A 21034-nucleotide genomic window follows, 5' to 3' on the forward strand; every position below is an offset into this window, starting at 1 on the left:
GTGCAAAAAAAAAAAACTCGATGGTATGATCTGCGCGCGTGCAGTCACGTCTGTAGAGCAATAGAGAGTTGAGTTCCTGATGCTGGCCTATCAAGTTCCTTCACCGATCGACTAATTTATCGACTGACTGCCTATCTCGCTGAAAAAACGGTGTAACCTTTTTCAAGCATCTTATCCCTCAGGAATCTGTGCACCTGGTCGTGCTACTCATTAAAGAACTGGTTGGCCTCCAAACCCACTGTGATTCGAAACCAGCGCCTGCCGCTGAATAGGCGGAGACTGCACCACTACGCGATCGCTCAGGCCGACCCGGTAGTGCTTGCATGAACTCTGCAGGTAAATTCCAGTCCGACGGTCCGACTCGAGTAGTATTTGTAGAATTCTTGCGAATCCCCTTACAGTCTATTAGCCGACGAATCGATATCAATATTATTCGGCATCTCCAATTTCACTTTACCGTATTGCCTTCTAATTCGCTGCTTGAATTGCACCGTACGTGAAGTGGCGCGCTGGTTCCAAAAGTGTCTCAATTTCTTTGTTTTTAAAATATTACCGCAACGCAAAGTGAAATTTCTGATACGAATATTCACAATTTCAGAGTGATCACGCAGCGTTTATGACGATAATGATCATGAACAATGTTGCATGATCACAGAATTTTGAAAGTATGTTCTTGCTGCGATGTTACGGAGCTTTAAACCGAAATTTTAATAGTCCGAAAATGTCGAATCGTTCACCAGCTTTAGTTTATGCCTGAGCACTAAAGTTGAATTGAGGTTTCATCGCTCTTTATACTTCACTTTTTACGGTTTGATGAAGAAAAATAAAATTTTAAAGCAGTGCAGCGCTTCCTTAAACAGAGCGCTCCCAAGCTCCGCGTGTAATTAACTGAAAAGGATTGGAGTTGACCTGCAGCTAGCGCGGCCTATAGAGACAATCGAAAAAAGCAGCGAACTAGGCGGCTGGTAGTTGAGACAGTTTTGAACTAACAGCAATCGCTTTTATGCGCGCGCTAGGCGGTTCAAGCCGCGTTATCAGGCATCTGCGCGTAGCTGGAATACAGCGCTTCTTACGGATGCCACCGTCCCTAACCTCCTCTCCTTATAACGCCAGAAAAACTTCCTTGCAAACGTAGCGGAGACGGCAAAATTACTGGGCCAAGCCGAGAAACACGAGACGGAGACGTTCAGGAAAGTTTCAGTACTTAATTAGCGAGTCGTTGCAATTACTTAGGGTGCGGTGACGAATAGATCTAAGGAGTGTCACCCGCCGGAATCCCAACGCCGTGTGCACTCAGCGAGGCGACTCTCTACATCCGTACAGTCTAACCTCTTTTTTTTTTCTCCACATGACGACAGCGACTCTGGATTCGTCAACGGCAGCAGTCGGAGCTGGCGTGAACAGACTGCGGCCAATGCAGGCGTCGCTCTCCATACTTCTGGTCTGACTCGTCGACGACGCGTTGAATTGTATAAGGGGTGTTAGACACCGAAAATAGTTTAAACACGCAGTTGATGCCCACGGCTAGAACAGACTAGGCATACAACACACCTCCCTCAGCGACATTAGTAGGTGTGCATCATTCCCGTGCTCTTGAAACTCTTCTCTTGACAAAAAGTCATTAACTCGTGCTTTTGAGGGAGGTAGAAAGTTTTATTTGTGGGCTCTCTACCTGACAGTAGGATCCGCGAGAATGTGCGGCTAATCATTTTTAACAGGTAGCTCTTCTCAGTGAACTACCGGTTTACACCCCGTTTCGGGTGAAGAATTCCGAAGAAGTTGTGAACCACCTGGCACAGACTGAAACCCTTTATCGGCACTCTGGGTCGATATCAAAGATTTATGTTATTCATTGCCACAGAGTGAACTGATTTATTGCATCGCTGGCTGGACTGACAGATTTGGATCAGTAGCTTCTCATAATGCGTCTGGTTTAGCTGTTAGATTGTTTTTGAAGTTGCGATCAGCATGTTTGAATTGCACCTAGGTAGAAGGGAAGGGCGACGCCTTTCTATAAAACAGGGGATTTCAATAGGATTATGAATAGCCCCCTTCTAAAGCGATATTTTCATAGCCGGAAAAGACCACCAGCTCGAAAAAATCTTCGCAGACACAAATGTAATGCAGGCCTTCAGGTATGTTGATGACTATTTCGTACATTTAAATTGTGAACAATAGGAATTGGCAATTTGGTCGTCGCATTTGTTCTCTTTATTTTAAACTGCTTTTTTTCCTTTAATTCTGACTCGCAAACTTGCGACCGAGAACTTTCTTTAGGTACTTAGGTCTGGGCATTCATTTCTCAGCATTACTCGCTTGCTGAGGATTCCACCCAAGTCAAAGTAAACCCATCCTTTCCCTCAATTCATTCAACTCTAAGGAGGTAAAAAGTTTCATTTTCCAATCTTGTCTAACAGACGCCCTTTACAAATCATGTGTACATCACCTGCAAATTGCTTCCAACGTCAGATCCGTCGTATAAGTGAAAGGGGTTACCCTCCAAACATCATCACATATTTCTTATAAAAATGTTCTAAACGCTAGAAAAGCCCAAAAAAAGTAGACCTGTTCAAGCCGACATTTCCAGAAAAAAAAATGTGCAGTCATCTCTTATATCCGCACCGTATCCCACAATCATAAAAAGTCGAAGGATAGGCTGTCGTAAAAGTTACACTTTCACCTCTTAAACGTCTCAGCATGATGTGTGCAATGGTGAATGAGGAACATAAGAAATGACAGAACATAATTATGGCAAGACGCATGACCAGAATGTTGAGTTGCGTAAAGAGAGTCCTTTACTCCGGTCCGCTGTCCTGTGGGTCAATATACGTTGAACAAACAGGCAGGTGTTTGAATGTTATGCTGTATGAACCTCAGTACTATACGCAAAAAATAAACAGAATTCGCGCAATAAATTATGCGTTGCAGGAAGCATAAGTGTGCACTAGAATCAGAAGCAGAGCTGTAAGCAGCTATGCTTGCAGCGTTAAGAGCAGCGTTTCAGCCAGCGTAGTGATACCCGCATCAGTGAGCCCTCAGTGTCTTTATAGGTGAAACAGGTGTCCTATCTTGGGTGGAAATAACCGAAATAAGAAAAAGTGTGGCTGCATTATATGCGCCTTGGTTTGACATCTGATGTCTGAATATACTGATTTCGCGGATTTTTGTAGCTTGGCCGCAGTTACATATCCTACGCAAACAAGAATTAAACTGACAGTTGTTAGTGCTCCGGTGTGTGCGCCTTGCATGTTTTTCGCTGTCTAAATTCCCCTTTTGTCTGCGCCTTTTCATACAAAATGTGCAACAGACTAACCCAACAGTACGCACTAAGCTATAGGCAGAGTAGGATTCCCGAAATGATATCGAAATCATGACTGAATCTAATTTTTCTGCATTAAATTTTGACTCATGTAATGAGCTTCGCCCGTATTTTGCTTGTGATTTGTGTACGTAGTATGGCACCTCTAAATTGAAAATATTATGATAGCAATTCTAAAAGATATAAACCAGTCATAGTTATTCTTGCAGTAATTCTTGTAATTCATGTGTATGCTCGAAATGTACTGAGTAGCCCTCCGCTTTCTTTTTAGGCTATTATGGTTTGCATTTTCAATATTGCTGGCTTTCATGTATTCGTGTATACAACTTTTTTCCTTATTTGTATTAAGACCGGAGATTCGAGAAAATGATATTTTTACATCATCACTGTTAGTTGCGGCTTTCTGATGATCTGCCTGGAGTTATTTTTTCTGTGCTTGTACGCCAGAAAACAAGAAACTAGTAAAGCTAAAATACCAGCTTTTGTCCTGAAATCTTTCCATTCACCTCTGGAAACATATTCTTATTTATATTATTGTGTACCATGTTGAAAAGAAGAAAACTGATACTAAGGTAGATAGCGCCTTAGTGACCTCGAATCTTAGCGCCGCACGTGGCCTTTCGGTGTCATGCATATATAGTTCACGCGCTATGCCAGACCTAAAATTGAGGCACTCTACTCTTCAGTGCCACTGCTTTGATCGGCTCCTCTATCACTGTTTTGTCACTTGGATTCTTTTTTTAATCCCAGCATTCTGAAAAAAAAACGCTTCAAACTCAGTTTGTTTTTCTTTGAAGTCATGCTGTCAGAGGAAACTGCAAATGCATAGAACAAAAGCGCACAGCGGCTCCCATTTGATCTCTTAACATCAATATTCTGCCCTAAATTGGTTCATCCATCTTGATTATAATGACAGGTTTTGTGGTATGAGACACTCAACTGCCTTTTTCATCCGCAAAAAAAAATGGAGGTAGTAAAGGTATACAAAAATGCATGTTCGTAATTTCCCGCCATCCCAGCCACGGCAACAATAAAGATATTGGGTTCCCGCGAGACATTGGGGACGAAAACTCAGAGCCACTCTCTGGCGACGCACCGTCACATCAGTCTCGAAGAGTGGAATGAGCTTCGCGTATGAAGATTGCGGAACAAAATACGAAGGCCTTTGTTATTATTGCAAGTGCTGTTCAATAAGGCTCGCCTACCGCGCTCTAACGTTTTCATTAAGAAATGAAATTGAAAGATGTAACACTGGAAGAAAACCTTGAAGTGTCCCCTGTCCTATGAATATATCGCTTTTTTATGAGTCCCTGCTCGCCGACGTAGGAACATGAGGGCCGCTTTTGACGCCGTGAGCGGCGCACAACGCAGTTGACATCTTCGTCGACGCAAAGCCCATGAACTCTTCAGATACTCGCTCGTGTTCGGAAATCGCCAGAAGTCCAATGAAGCGAGGTTCGGGCTCTAATTTCAACCAGGAAAAAAAAAACCGCTCTCGTATTCTACGGCGTAGTGTAAAGAAAAATACAAGAGTGGCGGATGTACATCGGTGCTGTTGAAGACATTATCGAAAAGTAATCTGTTGCTGAGGGAGCCAGAAATTCCAAGCCTGCATTCCAGCATAACATCTCTAAATTCTATCGCTTAATAGAAAAAGTTACAGCCGGCCCAAGTGTGACCTTTATTAAACACTTCTTGTATGTTATTTAGTACGTTCATATTAATATATGCGGCTGCGCAGCATTACGCTCACCTTTACTTTACGACACTTGCTTTAGAGCGGGCACATGAATTCGGCCCATCAATCTGTTACAGTATTTAATGAAGGAAACATAGCCATGATTAGCGTGATCTTGTGGCAGCTTTGTACACTTTTCCTGCATTCAGAAAATGAAAATAAAATATTCAAATTTTTTTTTTACGAAAGCACAGTGTACTTAGTGCAAGAACTTTGAAAAATACTCGGCGTTTTTACAACTGAATTACAACGCTTTGCATATTCTAAAAAGAAGCATATTATGAAATTTTTCACTTAATTTAGCCCTTTTATGGCCTTCCTTTGCTTTCTACACCTGCCCATTCCGTTCAAGCGTTTAGCGGCAATGTGTGACATACACTTGATATAAAATCACTATCGGAAGGGAACAGGTGTTTACGATAGGTTGTAAAGTGTTGAAGGTGGTAATAGAATAGATCGACTTAAGGCAAATAGTTGCCACTGATCTGGACCATGAGAGTGAGATAACTAGGAGAAAAATTCTGAGGGCACTTAAATCTGCTTACGTGGATGAATGCTAAAGCATGTGCTTTAAAGAAAAGAAACGTTTTTACTAAAATAAAGGGCGCAGTAGCTCTCAGATCTCGACATCTCTGTGGACACCTCAACCCCGCCTTTACATTTTGCTTCTAGATTTTTCGGACACATTTTGCGGATACCTTTTTGCCGACATAGCCTAGCAATGTTCTCGCATTAATAAGAGTGGTGTGCATTTGGCAGTCCCTCTGAGGTGTTGAATAGCAGTTTACTAAAAACTCTCAGGAGGTTAAAGAGGAAAGTATATAGCAGCTGTATCGTGGCAATGCTCACCAATGGAGCAGACATTTGTAGACTAACAAAAAGGGTTGAACTTATATTGAGGACAACGCTGCAAGCTTTGGAGAGGAAAACTATAGGCGTAATGTAAAGGAATAGGAATAGGTCAGAACTGCTCAAAGAAATAAAGCTAGTTTCTTCCTTTCTTCTCTCACTCCCTCTTTTATCCCTTCCCTTACATCGTGGTTCAGGTGTCCGCTGAGATGTGAGACAGATACTGCGCCATTTCTTTTCCCCAAAAAACAATTTTCAATTTTCCAGCTAAATCTAGTTAATGTCATCCTAGTCCAAATCAAGGAAAAAATTATGAAAACTCTTAATTATCATTATGCGATAACTGTGCGTTAAGATTAGGTCTTCTCGTTGCTTGAAAATCTAAGCTTTCCAGCTTAGCGCAGTAATCATCGAAATCTGATCAACGTTGGCTGCTTGACCCTCCACATTCCACGTACTGTAGCCACCCACGGAGGGCTCCCGTGACAAACACCTTCAAGTTGGGCATTCCTCCACCCACGTCAGAAGCTCTTTCATCTACGGGGATATTTTCTACTCTGTCAACCGTGGCTCGTGGCAGGCCACATTTTGCTGAGTGATTCTCAGCCTTTTTCATTTTTTATCATTCATTGCTAATCATTTTTGTTCCGAGTGCGATAGCATAGAGTCCTTCGAGAAAAAAAATGCGTCGCTGGTCACACAGTTCCCAGAACCGGAAGGGAGAACTGCACGTTTTGATTCATCTTCGTTGCGTTGCGGGGAAACCACCACCTGAAGAGATGCGTGGTTGTGTGCAGACAGATGTGCAGGGTTCCACAAACACACTCATTAAAGGCGCGCAAGTCGATGTAAAGGCATCAAAAAGCTTCTAATAATGTCGCATTGCTAACTCAATGTATTTAAGTGTCCCTCTGTATTTTTAGCTTCTTCCTGTGGCAGCCACATTCCATCCTTTCGTTGGCCTTCCTTACAAGTGGAAAGAGGAATCTCTCTCTCCACTTCCCCTCCTACCAACCGTGGCAGGTGCAGATAGCAGGGGGTTGGCGGCAGTGGCAGCTAGGTTGTGTGCACAAGACTACGCCGCCGTACATCGTACACTTTTTATTCTCGGTGGGGCTTCTCTTGCCAGCGCATTAATAAATGGGCATAAGAAGGGCATGTAATGTGAAAGCAAGATAACCGACGGTTGTTCAGCATAACTGAGTTGATTCCACTGAGAGGAAGAAAGCATAGCAAGGGGCAGGCGAAAAGTCAGGTGGGCGGATGAGATTAGGATGAGATTTTCCGGGGATAAGGTGACCGCATCTTGCACAGGACTCGGTTGAGTGGAGGGATATTGGTGTGCCATGTGTACTGCAGTGGACGTAGTTAGACTCCTGCTGATAATGATGAAAACCATTATGACATCTGAGGTTCAGGTTTCAGAACTTTCAAAAGTCCAAGGCGACGTGAGAAGTTTATAACAGGTACAAGAACATCAAAATTGCTTGCAGTTTTTGCCAGCGGCCAGCAAACCCTGAGTACGACAGTCCATGAGGTTGCCTTAGCTGGTTTTCTATGACTACAGTCGTGTTTTTCCATGACTGGTCTCTCTGGAACAGCTGGCGAACCGCGCCTGCTCTGATGCGCAGGGAAGTATAGATCACCCGCCTGTCTCAGTTTCCCCTTTGACTTCCTATAGATTAAGTGTTAAGTCTCATTCGGGTGATTTTCTTTCCTCGTAAGCCTTTTTTTTATTCATTCACTCTGTATGGTTAGGTCGCAAGCGCAATATATTCTAGAACTCTCGTTATTTTACTGTTCTCTCAGTACCGTATGCCAGCGCAATGCGTTAACACAGACTGCTGCATAGACTGCCGCATAGACTCTGCCATAGATGCGGAAGAGTACTTGGAATGTAAGTAAACTAACATACGCACGCAAGCGCTCGGCGAAAGCGATTCTGCGATGTGAGCGCTCCTTGCGGGCGAGGTGCGACAAGAGCGAGGAGAGAGCGTTGAACGGCCTCGCCGGGGCACATACGACAGGGCATAGAAAATACAGCAGGTTATGGTCCAGGACATAACGTATCGGTAGCTGACATCTGTAACCTCTGGATTTCATCCATGTAGACTCACAAAGTAGCTTATTTAGCTCGACGAATAAAGTTCCGCCCACGCCCAACTGTACCTAAAACACTGGCGATGTTTTATCGGAGGCCACGAGTTAGTCTTTCTGTGAAACTTACAACTATAGATAGGTTGGTGAGAGTTTTCTTCTTTTATTTCATCTCTTTCGCTGAACTAGTCCCCAGAAAGTAAGCCTGGCTACTGTCCTGTACATAATTGTGAAAATCTGCCAGCCTCATTTTCCTCCGATACATCTAACGCAGACCTGTGAATACGCTCTTATCGTTATTTTTTTTGAAGACATGTGGTCTTTAATGGTTCGCGCAAACATTTTGAAAAAGCAGGTGAATTACAAAATATTCTTTAAACCCAGCTGATTCACAAATCTTAGTGATTTCTTGCATCACATGAATCACTACGTATCACAAGGTTTTTTTTTATGAAATCGATAAAAAAAACACTTTTTTATTTAACAAGCAATACCGTGAATGTTAAGCGCAAAGTGTATGCTCAGTGAGAGGTTCCTATGGATACGTTTTGCCTTCTGAATGCTTCAAACAAAGCATTTCTCCACACGCACGTCCGAATAGAATAACGTTTTCATTGGCCTAAACTACCAAACGGAATTGCAAAACGGCCTTTGCATATCATAGAATATGTATAAGGCTTCATTTCTTTTTCCTTTTGTGACTGGGAACCGTCTATTCCAGCCCTAACAATGTGCAAATAGAAACTTTTGATCGAGGCATTATATAAACTTAGGGCTAAATATAATAGAATTAAAAATAAAACAAATACAACGCACTCAGAATGTGATTTCTCAGCCTTGTTGAAGCATGCTGTGCTTTTGATTGTGTTTTTTTTTTGTACGCGACCTGTAGTTAAACGGTTGGTTGAAATGCAGGATTAGAAAACAAATTTCCGTTTCCCTCTCAAGCCCCGCCGCGGTGGCTCAGTGGTTAGGGCGCTCGACTACTGATCCGGAGTTCCCGGGTTCGAACCCGACCACGGCGGCTGCGTTTTTATGGAGGAAAAACGCTAAGGCGCCCGTGTGCTGTGCGATGTCAGTGCACGTTAAAGATCCCCAGGTGGTCGAAATTATTCCGGAGCCCTCCACTACGGCCCCTCTTCTTCCTTTCTTCTTTCACTCCCTCCTTTATCCCTTCCCTTACGGCGCGGTTCAGGTGTCCAACGATATATGAGACAGATACTGCACCATTTCCTTTCCCCCAGAACCAATTATTATTATTATTCCCTCTCAACCATTAATCAATTCCTTTGGTCCCCATTTTTTTCATTCAGTTCGATGACGTCTAATATATACGGCCATCAAACGTGTGGACGACAATATGTTTATCGGAAGAATGAAAACCACCTGCGCGCGACATCTACGTGCATATGACTCAAAATCGAGCGAAATCCTTTCTATTCGTTCATTTCCTCGTCAGAATAATCAAAACCTTGACGTGCCTGATTCACCGACCCTTGTCAATAGGGAGCGCAATTCAGACCACTGAGAAATAAGCCTCAGGACTGAAACTTTAACCACGTGCCCCTTTTGATCCGTATTTCTATTCAGCAAAAGTACTTGACTTAGTGGCCTTTTTCAGTTAGAAACGGCATGCCGTCTTTCTGCACGAGCCTGTCTCACACACAGCTTCCCCTTCAATGATAGCTGACCTGCTAAGCCTCGAGGGCCGTCTATAACAATGGTTTCCGAGACCTGGGCGAACCGCCCGGGTAATCACAAGGTGTCATTAAATTTCTTTCTTTATTACAGGGAGCTTAGAGCGAGCCTGCCTCCTTCGCACGATTCGCTCAGCCGCGAACAGACTACCATGTGGAGGCGGCTGCAAACGCGGTCGCAGCCAAACCCGTGGACCTATTCCAATACCTTTCCCGATTTGGTAAATCCGTATTGTCAGCTGTGCGGCGAGCCTGCCACTTTAGACCCCACAATCTGGGACTGCACGGAGGATCCGTCTCCGGCAGATCTAGTCACGTCTCCCACACTTGAAAAATGGGAAGCTGTTCTCGCCAGCCCGGTCCCGGACGTTCCGTCCCGAGCCACGGCAAGAGCGCAGGAGGTCGCCGACAGACTTAAACTGCCGGCCACCTGGAGCGGCTGAAGTGACCCAAGAATATCACCATCTTCCTGGCCGTGTTTGTCTCCTCCTCTTTCTGGCCCTCTTGTCTCGCGCTGTTTGAATTTTCTTGTTACCAATAAAGATTCTTCCCTCTCTCTCTCTTTATTTCTTTCTTTCTCTATTCCTTCCATTCTTTATTTCTTTCCTTATTTTTTCTTTCTTTATTTCTTTCTTCCTTTCCTTCTTTCTTTCTTTCTTTCTTCCTTCCTTCCTTTCTTTATTTCTGTGCTTTCACGGCTTAAGAGCGAACTTCATCTACGTCATAATGCGTATTTACGTGTGTTTACTTCTTTTTTTTTGTCAAGAACAGCACGTTATTTTCGTCCTGAATTTTCTCCCTTTTTTTTTGCCTTTAGGAGCTTTCATTAAACTTCCTGCATCCAAGTCAGATAACTATCGTAATATTCCCGGTGTTTCGCAATTAGAATAGAATTCTTCAAAGCGCCTAACGAGTATCGATTAAAGGCGCGAACGTTTCGCAACGTTCATGAAAGCGGAAAAAGAGGATAGCGGAGAGGGAAGTAATCTCCCAGCCCAGATCTGAGAAAAAAAATTTGCGCATATGAAGCTCTGATGCATTGAATACAAAATATACTGCTGCAGTTTCCGCAAAAAATGACGACGAGCTGCTGAGCACGCGAATATCCACACGTTCTACAAACACAAAAGTCTAATATTTAGGTCCAATAATTTTTTTCCGCTCTTCCTGTGATTCCTTTCTGCAAGAAGATTCCTTGAAATCTCCTTCCATTAAATTACGCCTATTTTTGGCGCTATCCAGCTTTATATTCCCTTGCTTGAATTGCGAGAATATTTTTTTCTGCTTTTTTAAGCTTGTGAATCACAAAAATGATTTCACATCCCTTTATTTTGCCGCGAGCCTTTGCAGTGTTTGTTCATTCTTCCAAGCTGCCGGCACGCCGCTTTATCGCTTTGTTTGCGATGCAAGCAGCAAAAAGATTTATCTCGATTGATCGCATCCAGGCAGAGCTGATTCTACATTGTTCCAGAATGTTCCAGTAACTTTGCACGCTTTATCTCGAATGTTCGATATCGGCTTTAAATTGAGCACGGCCGACAGCGGCGAGCATTCTGTTCGACGACCGCCGAGCACGCTTGTTGCTACGCCGCCGCCGAGTGATTCAGTCCATCGTGGGCGCAAGTCAGCCCAAATAAAGTTTTATTTAGACACCATTTTCGCAGCCTTTCTGCTCTCCGGACTGCAGTCACCAGTTGGTGACATCTGGCGGAGGTGCGGGTTAAAGAAACCTTGCCTTCCAAATAATCTATGAGGCATTTTAGGTCGGGGTCCGAGCGTTGCTGCAGGGCAAAAGAGCTCGGGCTGATGGGTCCCAGGAAGACGTCCTCATCGTCGTTCGGCGGCAGTGCATCTACCGGGGCTCTTGAGAGGCAATCGGGGCCAGAGAGCTTGCGTCCGGACATAAAAACAACGATGACGTCAAACTCCCGGAGGTGCAGACTCCATCGAGCGAGGCGGCCAGAGAGGTAGTTTAATCTGGCAAACCAGCACAGCGCATGGTGATCGCTGACCACCTTGAACGGTCGTCCGTAGAGGTAGGGGCGGAATTTTGACGTAGCCCAGATGATGGCAAGGCACTCCTTCTCAGTTGTCGAATAGTTAGCCTCGGCCTTGGAAAGGGAACGGCCAGCGTATGCGATGACTTTCTCCAGCCCGTCGCTTTTTTTGAACGAGACGGCGCCTAGTCCCACTCTGCTTGCGTCGGTATGAACTTCAAAATCGGCGTTTTCATGAAAATGCGCGAGGATCGGTGGGGCCTTACTTGGCCCTTTCCCAAAGTCAACATCTGGAAATAAGTGGATCATCATAGCGACCGACTACCTGACCCGCTACGCCGAGGCAAAACCCCTACCGAATGAAACAGCAGCAGAAGTCGCCAAATTTTTCGTGGGGTACATTCTTCTGCGACACGGCGCCCCCGATGTGCTCATCACGGACAGAGGAACAGCATTCACGGCGGAACTTATGCAAGCCATCCTGCGTTAAAGCCAAACCAGCTACCGAAGGACAACTGCATACCATCCGCAGACCACCGGACTGACCGAGCGCCTGAACAAAACCATCACCGATATGCTCGCCATGTATGTCGATGCCGAACACAAAACCTGGGATGTCATCCTGCCTTACGTCGTCTTCGCCTACAACACCGCAGTGCAGGATACCACCCAGATGACGTCTTTTAGGCTCGTCCATGGCAAGGAGGTCACGACCACGCTAGACGCCATGCTGCCCAACGTTACAGAAGAAGAGAACGTCGACGTCGCCGCCTACCTTAAACGCACAGAAGAAGCTCGAAGGCTTGCCCGATTACGGATCAAAGATCAGCAGCGGTCCGACGCCAGACGCTACAACCTACGAAGACGCAACGCGGAATACAAGCCAGGAGACCAAGTCTGGGTGTGGACGCCCATTCGCCGCCGTGGATTGAGTGAAAAGCTTTTGCGCCGCTATTTCGGCCCGTACAAGGTTCTTCGTCGGCTGGGTGAACTGGATTATGAAGTCATCTCTGACGCAATGACTGCATCCCAGCGACGTCGCGTACGACCAGAAGTTGCCCATGTAGTCCGTCTGAAGCCGTATTATGCAAACTAAAGGACGCTGTGCTTTCAAACTGTGTTTATTTTCACGATCCGTTTTTTTTTTTTGCTAGTCGCCTTGATTTAATGCATCGGGTTTATGCTTCTTTGCGAGGGGAGTAATGCCGCGAGCCTTTGCAGTGTTTGTTTGTTCATTCTTCAAAGCTGCCTGCACGCCGCTTTATCGCTTTGTTTGCAATGCAAGACGCGACTGATTGATCGCAGCCGGGCGGAGCTGATTCTACGTTGATCCGGAATGTTCTAGTAACTTTCCACGCTTTATCTCGAAAGTTCGCTGTCAGCTTTAAATTGAGCACGGTCGACAGCGGCGGGCATTCTGTTCAACGACCGCCGAGCACGTTTGTTGCTGCGTCGCCGCCGAGTGATTCAGTCCATTGTGGGCGCAAGTCAGCCCAAATAAAGAGTTTTGTTTAGACACCATTTTCGCAGCCTTTCTGCTCTCCAGATTGCAGTCATCACTTCGTGACAATATATTAGAGCGAAAACACTAATCCGTATGTTCAGAGCATACCAAAATTGTCTAGCATATGTCCGAGAAGCTGGCCTAGCTCGAGCGCTCATGCGGCACTGTCCGCTCAACGTTGTCTTCTACGTAGCACAAATCCATGCCTTCGCACTGATTCGAATATATTTTTTAAAAATACACTCTCTGAAGATTCTTTAACAATGGGACGTCAAAGATATGAGTTGTTTTACTCTGGATTCTCTCTTAATGTACGGCTTTAGGCACATAAGAGCGCCTAGTTTTCGTACAGAAAATGATGCCTGATTAACTATAAATTCAGCCACAGTACACTCGGTCGTAAGTCGCTGCCAAGCCAAAATAGGAAAATTAATTACTAAAATGTATTGGCGACCGTGGAATATCTGTATTCTGTAGTTTATGTCCTAGATATATGTAGTTTCACCTAACTACACTCGCATACTAATCTCTAGTTACGTAAGATCTTATGTCGGTGCTTTCAACTTCTTGTATGGAACGTTCTTCACAACAAAATGCCAGACAAAATACGTCAGTCTCCCGTATCTTTGCCATTACATGCGTTGCGATTTTGGTGGCTAAACAATCCGACAGTTGGCACTTGTCCGGGTGAAGCCTGATACCTGATACCCGATTTAATATCTGCAGTGGGTCCTTGGACCGAAGTTATTAAACTTATTTTTGAAATATGGGGGAGTGCTTGGCTTGAAGCACTCTGGCGCGGGTCGGCCCGGTATTGCACTGCCTCCGGGATCGGCCCGGGGACTATTAGCGCGGCGCGCCTTTTCTTTCTATCTTTGCTCTCCTATCCTTTAACTCTCCCACATTCAGCACGCGGCAGCGAGCGTGGCTCGGCTTGAGCCAGTAGGCAGGCCCGTGCTCTTTACTTTTCCTTCTTCCTCTCAGAAACATCAGTCAGCCAGTTCGGGTGAAGCCCCCATTTACTGCAGCCTTATGGTACATTTGGGGCCCCAGTAAAAGGATAACACAGCTTTCTATCTGAAGTCTCCGTGTTTGCAAAAATGTCCTATTGTTACTATTTCTTGCCATCATAATATTCCTGCCAAGAGCCACTATTGTTTTTTTCTACCTCAATGGACCACATAGAAGGCCGAATAAACAAGGTTGCTGGTCGCCGCGGCGACTTAGTGGTAATGATGCTCGGCTGCAGACGTGAAAGACGCGTGTTGCATCTCGGCCGCGGCGGTCGCATTTCGATGGAGGCGAAATGCTAGAGGCCCGTGTACTATGCGTTTTGAGTGAACGTTAAAAAACCGCAGGCGGTCTAAAATACCCGAGGCCATCTATTACGGAGTCCCTCATGGCCTAAGCCGCTTTCGGACGGTAAACCCCATAAACCAAACCAAACAAGATTGTTGCTCATATCCCGCCATTGTCAACATTCTGTTCAGCGTGTCCTCAGCGCTGCTTGAGCTATAAAAGGAAGATGTTTATTTTGACTTGCCCGTATTTCTTTTTTTTTTGCGTTTCGTGAATAGGGTAAATAGGCCCTCTGCACTAGCTGTAAAAGACGAACATCGACTTTACGTCACTAGAGATGGACACAAGTCCCTGCGCGAGTTGGGACGTGTCACCGAGGGCAAGCATTGTTAGCTCTGAACAAGGAAGCACAGTCATCTCTGCAGCTTCATCCCCCTTCAAAGTCCTCTTTCCTGCTTCACCCCAAAATACCGTATCCTAATCCAGTGAATGGTACACAAAAAGGTTACGTTTTTTTGTTGGCTTCATCTTGTATAACGCTAAGTATTTGAAGATCAAGAAGTCGTTTTATCGCTGGTTACTCTGGACGGAAAATGGTGGCTTTGCTACACCTCTATTTCAGGCGCACAAACAGAATAAGCAGTAACCTACTGCAGACCTTTGCTGCATGTGTGTCGTAACGTCGCCTGGTTTGACACCGGACCGAAAGGACGGCGTTTCGAAGAAGACGGAACTGGAACAAAAAAAAAGGGGGGGGGGGGGGGGGGGTGCCAAGCTTTCTCCATAAGTTAAATGAGCTCGGGTGGCTAAAATTAATGCGAAGATCAAATTTCACACCGGATTTGCCTACATCGCTCAGTGAATGTCTTGCACGAAAATAACGCATATTTCTAAGCACGGGTGGCGCGAACCTGTGACCGCTGTAGAACCGTCACAACGAGCCGCCATGGCAGCCGCATTGAAAGGCCGCATTCTTTCATTACTTTCTGCCGATAACCGACCCTGCATGCGCGTCGCATACGCTATACTCGAGAAGAATGCACCGTTCACCTAACGTCGACGCATTGCCTCTCTAATGTTTGTTTTTTTTTTCATCTTGAAGGCTGCTGACGCTTTCAGTGCCTCTGCCTGTGAGTTTAGTTAAAGACATTATCTCTTCTGTCACTCTGCGCCACAAGAAGCTCTCGCCGCCAACGCTGCAGCCCCAACAGCAAACGGCGTGGAGCAAGGCGCAAACGCGCCTTGCTCGCGACGCTCCCATGCCCTTCTTCGTTCCGCCCGCTGGCTCCATTGCTGGGGGCACCGTCTTATCGCGACGCACTATGCTCTCGCATCGGTGCACGTGTCCAAATGATGGACATAAATCTACGCCCCTCCTGTCCGTTCTCTAACTTCTCTTCGCATTCTTCTCGTCCGACGCGAGTGAAATTTCCTTCAATGTTTCTTTCTGTCTCGTTCTTGTTGTTTTCATTCATCCTTCGTTCCTTCTCGTTTTCACGTAGCCCGGTGCATATCTGTAAAAAAGTCCGTTGCAAGGCCGCTTATCTGCATGCTTTGTTGGTCTTTTCTTCAAGCAAAAAGAAAAAAGAGAAGACGGGACGCATACGCGGCCTGCCACAGATATTGCTTTTGCGGGCAAGATCGCCGCAGAAGCGGAGCATTTTTGAGCATAAAGAGGAGGCAAAAAAGGCGGAGGGATGCTCAGGAGTACGAAGGATGGTGCCAGGAAAATAATTTCCGCGCGAGCAATTTCAAGCGCTGAAGAACTTGAAAGCAGCCATGGCCTAGCGGCAGCAAACTTTGCGTGCATTCTGTTAAATATGTGCTCCGAACGTACATGTCGTTCTGTCCTTTCTTTCTATTCTTTTTTTTTTCATCTAGCCCTTTTTGTGAGCGGTAGAAGAGAGCAGGCATTTTTCAGGAATCAGCCAAATAATATTACAGGATTTCGTGCACATGAATTGATAAAACGACGAGTTGAATACGCTAAAATGAAACGGTGCCTTCTGAAAGCGGCCGAAGCGAACAATTTGCTTTTTTTTTCAGTCGGACGTCTTGCGTGCTAGAAAGCCTAAACCAGAGCGCTTTAGGAAAGGAACAATGCGGCACAAAAATTCCCTTTGTGCCGTCAGTTGCGTCCGCAGGCTCCGGACTCAATAGAGATATGCCGCTATTACAAAACTCTACGACAGGCATTAATGCGTAGCCTCTAGAATAAATTCGTTAGCCCGATGACAACTTTAAGTCCTGATAAAAAAAAGCACGTTGTGTTACTGTACTGCAGTTCACTATTAGTCAACAGCACTTTTTTTAGAGCATCAAATGCTTATTTCGTCCTATACTCTGTAGCCTTCTCCATGTCCGACGTACCGGAAGCCTACCAGAGATATTGCATTTCGCCTTCTTGTGCATACCGAGACACAGCCCTTCTTTAGTGCAAATGCGGACATTAAGAATTTTTTCCTAAGACATGCATCTCTTGTTTAAGGTTTGTTTAATTTGCTTCACCGGTCAAACGATATTACCCCGTATTGCGCACCACCGCCCATATGCACTTACTTCAGCAAAAAACGCTTCGACTTTTCCGGTTTCTCGCTTAAGTTCGCCCATTTATACACGACCGGAAATTGGTGCGAAATTCTTTTCCTCAACAACTTCAGCGCCATTTACAGTCTCCTTGTTCCTTAACACCTTTCATTGCTTTCGTGCTCCACAAACCATTCGTGAAGGTTTTTCGGGGCTTGAACAGCTGCCAAGTTTTTCGTCTGCGTTTATCTGCGTGGTGTCGCATAAGCCACTTTACTTTTTTTTTTCACGCAGGCTTAGCAACTATTTGCTGCCTGCAATTCTCCCTGGCAAAATACGCGTATCCTAGACAGCTGGTTACTATTAGTAATAGATGCTTGCAATGCAAGATTAAAGCGGTGGATTCGTTCCAATGCCAGCGTGCGTTTGGAATTACTCGCAGAAATACGCTTACGCAAACTCGCGAAGCGACAGCATACATTGAGCACAGGGCCGACGTACGGCAGCGCCGACGTACGGCAGCGCCAATGTTATTTCAGCCTTCCCTTCCAAGCCGCCGTTTCTGTGAATGGAACATTGCGTAAACAATTCGTAGGTCCTTTTTTTTTGTCTTTCCTCGCATTGCGAGGTTACGCAAGTAATGCCAAGCCGACTAGCCCAACAAAATGTCTTTGTCAGAAGTATAGTTCTCTAAATGGTAATTATTTTCTTAGATCATTTTTGAACAATTTCAATTTTCTTGAACATTCTTGAATCATTCGTATCAAACGCATTTCTGAAATGTAATTGTTTTTTTTTTCTTTTATTCTTTCCGAATTGTCCATCATAATAGTCCTTGCACAATTAGCAAACGCGCTTCTTTTTTTGCATTCTGATTTATGCTAATCGTTCGGGGTCCCGGTACTGTCTATGAACTACGCAGTCCAATTCTGCATATCACTGTTTTTCTATTTATGTGTATACAGTAAATTTTATTTTATTTTATTAGATTTGATTGCAAGGATCGGTGTGAACGAGAGATTTTGGGACGTAGGATGGCGTATCACGCATGACAAAGGGCCTGGTTCGTTTCCAACGAAGATATCCGTGCATTTATTTACAGTTTCTGTAACTCGCGTGGTGTTATTGTTCTTCTAGATCATACCCTCCGACAGTACGAAAAAAAGCACGAACGAGATATAACGTAAACGACTTAATTTTCCTCATCACCTAAATCCGCGTTTTTCGCGAAGCGCGTAAACTTTCCGAAAAATTCACCAGCAAATTATTTGACCAAAATGTCCACTAACGACTGCGAAACAAAAAAAATTATTTTAAAACAGTGCGTTGTAAGTGTCTTCAACGTGTATTTGATACAAATTAAACGTCGCAAGCCGGAATTTACGCTTAATCAAATGCATTTTTTTCGCAATACCTGCCGCAGCATATAAGTTCTACGCTGCACCCTTGCACCTTTGGGGTGCACAACCCATGTCAGTGAGCAATACTGCGTGAATGTGCTTCATTACGCTTGTTCTCAAGTGCACCATTGCGCATGCGCGCAGCGTGCAGCAGCGTAAAACTGTCCCACGATGGAAGGGAACCCTAAGGGGCCAGCCACTCTTGCTTCCGGAAATTGAGTGCCCGCGAAATAACTGGAATATGCGATTCTGCTGGCCGCATTCGCGAAATACTCAGCTCACGAAAAATAAGTCGTCTACAGTAGCTGTCGCTCGCAGACCGGCATCCACGCTCTTTGTGCCTTGCAGGGAAAAATGTTCAGGCGTCAAAATTTAACGCGATAGAAAACAGAATAAAACGTACTGCGTCAGCCAATCGAAATAAACGAGCATTGCCACTAGGTGCCAGTGGTATATATACCTGCGTTCCTCCCTCCACGTGGCCTCGGTCTCGACATTGCAGAACTTTGCTTTTGCGGTGCTTTGATTTCTAAGCAAAATAAAACAATAGCAAAGTACAAAGATATCTCCCTGGACAGTCCGAGCTTCGATTAATTATCTCCGTTCTTAAAACTGGCTCATCATTTTTACTGCAATAGCATCAGTAGCCCCATGGGACCAAAATGCGTCATCGGTCACAAAATTCGCCCATTGGCTCGAAAGAAGTGATGTCACCCGGCCGGAGCATTGCCATTGGTTGAAAAGAACTGACGTCACCGGAGGGGAGCATTCCCATTTTCTGGATGGAGTGACGTTACCAAACCGGAAGTGTCGTTACTTCCGGTAACTGCACCATAGCTGCTGATGACCGCATTGTCAACACATTAATAAGTAGGTGTCCCTGCATATTTTTTTTGTCTTAGAATTGTGTCCCCTGAAAACACTTGTGAACACTTTCCCTTGGCTGTAAGCTCGAGAGAAATGCCTCAGGACTAGACGCTGTATTTATTTTATTTTTTATTACAACCTCAAAAGCCCCATTAAAAGGGTATTACATGAGGGAATGGAGTTCAGAGCACATAGTTGGTTCGATGGATTGTTTGAATGATGATGGGTCGGAGTGAAGTACGACGGCGTTGGGCAGGACGCAAGACATTCCAATCCTTTGCAGTGCGGACAAAAAATGATGACAGATGAGCACTAGTCCGGGCAGAGGGAGGGTAAACGGCCTTCTGGTGGTTCGTGCGGCTGGAGATGCGGTGGGCAGGGCTGATGATAGACTTGATCATGGGGTGATAGTAAAATTTATAAAAAAGGCATAGTCTTGCAATAGTACGGCGGTCTGCCAAGTTAGTAAGATGAGCATTACGTTTTAGTGCAGTGACACTTACTTGGTAGGAATAGGCCAAGTGAATTAAACTTGCTGCGTGATTTTCTGTTGCTTCCAGTAAGATAGAAAGGTTACTTTGATAAGGGTCCCAACCCACGCATGCGTATTGCAGTTTAGGGCGAATGAATGTTAAATAAGCTAATAACTTTACTGATAGAGGAGCTGGCCGAAGGGTTCGGCGGAAATAACCGAGAACTCGATTAGCATCGTTAATAATCTGCGTTATGTGATGTGAACAATTAAGATCGCGGGTTAAATGAACACTCGAGTATTTATATTCTATTACAGCAGTGATTTTGGAATTGGAGATTGAGTAGATTGAAGTAGGCTGGGAGTGACGTCGATGAAAGGATAAGAGAGATGTTTTCTTCGCGTTTAAAGACATTAGCCATTTGTTACACCAGGTTCTTACGCACTCAATGTCAGATAGTAGGAGTTGGATGTCGCTACTGTTGGTTATTGGGCGGTGAATAACGCAGTCATCAGCAAACATGCGCATGTTAGAACATAAGTTAGCTGGTAAGTCATCAATCTAGATAATGAAGAGAAGGGGCCCAGGATGCTGCCTTGGGGCACCCCAGACAGAACAGAAGCATAAGAAGATGTACGCTTATTAGCTGAAACAAACTGCTGTCGGTAAGTAAGGAAGTTCTGAATCAATTCCAAAACAAAGCAAATAAGGTTTAGGCGTGAACCAAACCATTTTTGTTTGGTTTATGTTCAACGCGTGAGGGCAAGCTGATTCCCTCAGAAGGAAACGTTTCTCTAACAGCTGTTATTACATCTCTTTCTACCTTCACTTAATTTCGTCGTTTTCAACAGACCAGACATGAAAGCACCGGTTATAGTTAAACAGCGGTATAAAATAAAACGGACATAGTTTCTCACAAAAACAATATTTCAAAGCGCGTAACTTTTACGCCGCATTAAAGGTTCTGCAAGAGAACGAGAGTTACACATTGACTGCTCAAAAGTCTAAACCATTTAATATTTTCTCATTAACATCCACCTTTGTTGTTACATTTAGCCCCTTCGTGTAATTTTCTTTCGCCAAACATTACCGATTACGAAAGCTTTGAAGCACAGGCGGTAACGAATCTATAATCATGTTTCCTAGCGCCGATTAATAAAGGTAATGTAATCAAATTAACTGATGTGATTTGATATGTTTCCTTTTCATACTCTATCAAACGTCATTCGTTTGTTAATTTTCTATTTCCTTCATCAGAGAATCGTGAA

Source organism: Amblyomma americanum, chromosome 3, assembly GCF_052857255.1.
Source record: "Amblyomma americanum isolate KBUSLIRL-KWMA chromosome 3, ASM5285725v1, whole genome shotgun sequence".
In the NCBI taxonomy this organism is placed as follows: Eukaryota; Metazoa; Arthropoda; class Arachnida; order Ixodida; family Ixodidae; genus Amblyomma; species Amblyomma americanum.